Source organism: Aulonocara stuartgranti (assembly GCF_965226115.1).
Source record: "Aulonocara stuartgranti genome assembly, chromosome: 3".
Lineage (NCBI taxonomy): Eukaryota > Metazoa > Chordata > Actinopteri > Cichliformes > Cichlidae > Aulonocara > Aulonocara stuartgranti.
The window spans coordinates 17,963,817-17,968,111 of record NC_138941.1 but is presented as its reverse complement, the minus strand read 5'-3'; positions in this window follow the sequence as shown (position 1 = coordinate 17,968,111).

Genomic DNA, 4,295 nt, shown 5'->3' with positions numbered 1-4,295 from the left:
TTCCCTCGCCTACCCAAACCCTTTAATTCAGGTGTTCCGATCACTTCCACGAACACAGCTGTATAAAATCGAGCTCCAGGCCTGCAGACTGGTTCTACTTTTGTGAAAGAATGCGTCGCTGTCATGAGCTCAATACATTCCTGCGTGGTACCGTTACAGGATGCCTGTGCAATGCTGAATATTCCAGTCTGCCAGTAGTATAACAAAGTGAAAACCACTGGGAATGAAAGCCTTCAAATGAGCTTGAGAGCAGCACTTAGACGGCTTCATTGAACGGGTTTCCGTGGCTGATCAGCTGCATCCGAGCCTTACATGAAAGGTTTTGGATGCAGTGGTGTAAAGCACTGGACTCCAGAGGACACGTGTTCTCTGGAGTGATGAATCACACTTCTACGTCTGGCAGTTTGGGTACAGGAGTCTGGATTTGGGGATTGGAGAACAGCGGACCTGACTGAATTATGCCTGCCTATTCAGCAGCTGCTGGGACCTGGAGGAGGAAGAGCAATAGATATGCAGCTCATTGACCTGCCAACAGTTCTGTTCAGCACTGTCTACAGAAAGCATTGTAAATAAAATATCAGCATATTTTGATAAATGCAAAAAAGTACAGGAAGTTGGAAACATGTAATTTTATTAAGTAGACCTGGGTTTGAATGGTAGTGTCACAAATGTAAAAAATCCATGATATAAAAAATGAAATTAATACAATGGATATTCTGTCCTCACAATTGTTTGAGAAATGTTAGTTAAAAAAGTTCAATAAACCTGTATTCTTGAAAACGCGTGTCTGTTACTGTAAAACATGAAAATAAAGTGCATGACTATGATGTACAATGTGGCCACATTGGCATATGAAGCACCACTCACGATATAACAGTTCTGTAAGCAAAGTCATCACCAAGTTAACGTAACAATGCTCAGCATGGTAAATTAATCAAATGGACTATTATTGGCATCCCATAGACCAACACTGGCAAAGTTATTTCATGTTTGCTAGCGAGCTTTATTTTTTGTTTTATTTTAAGTTCGCCAAAACTTTACGAGTCCATTTTAAATCCATGAATCTGAGTTTTTCCTCTGTAAGGATTATTGTTGGGCCTACCTTAGAATATAAAGCGCCTTCGGGTGACTGCTGTTGTGATTTGGTGCTGTATAAATAAAATTGAACTGAATTGCTGTAGCTCAGTTTTTTCAGCTGTAACATTTAAAGCATTTCTTTTACCAAGTTGTTAAAAGAAGGAGGTTTGTCTAATTTCCAGTGGAGAAGAATAAACCTTTGAGCCGTGACTGAGGCGAAAGCAATCGCTTTTAGCTGTGGTGACGAAACCATAACAGCTTGGGCAGGAATCCTAAAGGTGGAGATGTGGGCCGATGGTGAAATTGTTCTGTTGCATGTGTATGAAAGACCTACACATTCTTGTGAATTTGTGTAGCCGAGGGCACCTCCAAAACATATTCCCTAATGTGGTTGGAACCTGATTGGCATCTTGCACATGCTACACTCACAGTTGGATACATTTTTGCTTGTCTGTAACTAAGTACTCTCTTAAATTTTATCAAACATTGTCTAATACAGAAAGCTCTAGACAGAGCTGCCAGAATTCTTTGGGAATTTCCATTTTGAGATCCTTTATTCATGTTAATCTAGTTTTTTCCCAGCTCGGTGAATCTTGAAATAATTTATTCAAATATTGCCTTTTGCACAAGGGTCCAAATCAAGTATGTCATCAGTAACTGAATGATCTGGTGGTTGTGAAAGTCTGAAGTGCTTACTAGTAAAGCTTCAGACTTGTAAATACCTAAAAAAAAAAAGGTGATGTAAAGGTCGCGGTAGAATTTCTCAAACTACTCATTTATGGCTGATGGGTGGGTAGATATTGATCCATCTGGCATCCAAATTTCTGTTTTATGTTTAAGAGAAGCTTGTCTTAGTTGGCGTTGGAGGCCCAGCTGTGTGGCGCCCCAGCCTACTCCTTGCCAGATATAATGATGGCAAAGGTGTAGGCCAAAGATGAGGACCTGCTGTTACTGAATCCCCAGCTCTCTCTTCCAGGCGGAGCTAGGGCTCCTGCCATAATTCCTCCTTGCTGCAATCAAGACTGCAAAAGTATAAATGAACACATATGGAATTATGTAGTAATGAAAGCCGCCCTTTGCTTTGAGTCCTGCTTTGCTCACTCTTGGCGTTCTCTCCATGAGCTTCATGAGGTCGTCTCCTGAAACGGTTTCCAACAGTCTTGAAGGAGTTCCCAGAGATGCTGAGCACTTGTTGGTCCTTTTGCCTTCACTTCTGCATCGCACAAAGACACGGCAGGTGGAACCAAAGATCTCAAATGTGGACAGACCAAAGCACAGATGTCCTCTGGTCTAATGTCCACTCCTTGTGTTTCTCAGCAGCTGTTTGACCATAGAGGCCTGATTCACACAGTCTCCTCTGAACATGTAGAGATGTGTCTGCTACTGGAGCTCTGTGTGCATCTATCTGGTCTCTGATCTGAGCTGCTGTTAACTTGTGATTTCTGAGGCTGGTGACTCGGATGAATGTCTCCTCAGCAGCAGAGGGAAGAAACTATATTTTGTGCTTGGGCTTTGAGGCCCACAAATGCCAAAATAAATACATAATTAAATGTGTAATTAATTAATTACAAATTAAAATTGAAATAATTAACTATATCAGTCATTACTATTCCATTAAAGTGTTTATTATTTATTAAATGCTTCAAATTTCTTTAAATGCCTTTGAATGATTTTACATTTTTATTAATTAATGACACTTTAAAAAAATGTTTAATGATGTGGCTGTAGCTCAGGAGGTAGCGCAGGGCAGCTGCTGATCAGGAGGTTGGTGGTTCAATCCCTGGCTCCCACAGAGTGGACGAGTATCCCACAGCCAGCTTGGATTAATGCACCTCTTTCTAGATGATACCCATAGGTCAGGTGCTTGGCACACAACAAATACTTCACCTTAGAATGATGAAAAAAATCCGACTTGTGAATATTGTAGTCGCAGTAACACATTGCACATTATGTGTAATATTTTATTAGGAGAAATCAGGACAAAGTGATGCCATATAGGGGGAGACACTTCTTTTTCCATGAAAACAAGCTTGAACACTAACATGAAAATTTTGCATGGATCCAATCTACTTAATATATGATCATCAATTACACAAACACTCCAACCACTTTCTGAACCAGCAAGGCTTCAGATGTCATCGGTGACATCACTCACCCTAATGAAGCAAGCCTCATGACGAAGAATCTTCATAAAAGACTTTCTGGTGACATGTTTGTTTTTTCTTAAGGAAGTACAGGAGAACTTCTGTCGTTTAAAAGATTTAATTTGCTTCAGCACTTGAAATTACAAGTTTACAGCGCTGGACCTCAGAGTGAAATCAGCCGTCTGTCTCACACAGAGGATGACCATCAGAGCGGGCTGTACAGTTTTATAAAACAAGAACAAACAAGTATTGTTATGACTGTCTTCTTCTGGGAAGCAAAGTGGCGGTCCTGCCGTCTCCCTGCGAATCTTCTCTCTCTGTTCACATCTGGCCTTGTCTCGTATCTGCTCTTCTCCTGGAATATAACAGAAAACTCCTCCCTGCCTAACCTTGATTAATATTATCCTACTGATTCTATCTATTATCTAAGTTCAGGATATTCTGAACCCTGATCCCTTGGCCCAGAAATATCATCCTGACTTTTAAACGGTATAATGTGTAAGCATGTTGCAAAACCCTCTGCACAATCACGATAATCCAATTCCCTCTTTAATGAGCACATAGCAATGTGTATAAAAACAGCTTTATTTAATCATTTTATTCCTAATACTGGATTTCTTGACACATACCCCGAAGCCTCAGCACAGTCCGTTCCATCACTAACAAGAGTTATTGGCCAAATTTTGTGAATTTTACATTTTGATTTGTATTTTTTTCCACTTCACAACAAAACATGCTAATTGTCCTGCAGTGTTCAGGATTTTATGTGCAACTGTTTGCAAAAACATCTGGTATTATTAAAACATAAACGTAGCAGTAATTTATAACAAGACTTCAATATAACTAAACAGCACAAGTTAAAGAACAGTTCCTATTTACATTTATGAATATCTTCTTTTTAAAAAGTATATAATATAGCACATGTAAAGTATAACAAAAATGTGTAACAATTTTGTATTAATTTTTTTTTTCCTTTCTGTATTTCAACAACCAGTGTTTTTACATGTAAAGGACATCAGACATTGAATAAAGTGAAATGAAACAATAAATCTTTTCATATTTTTCAATAACAGT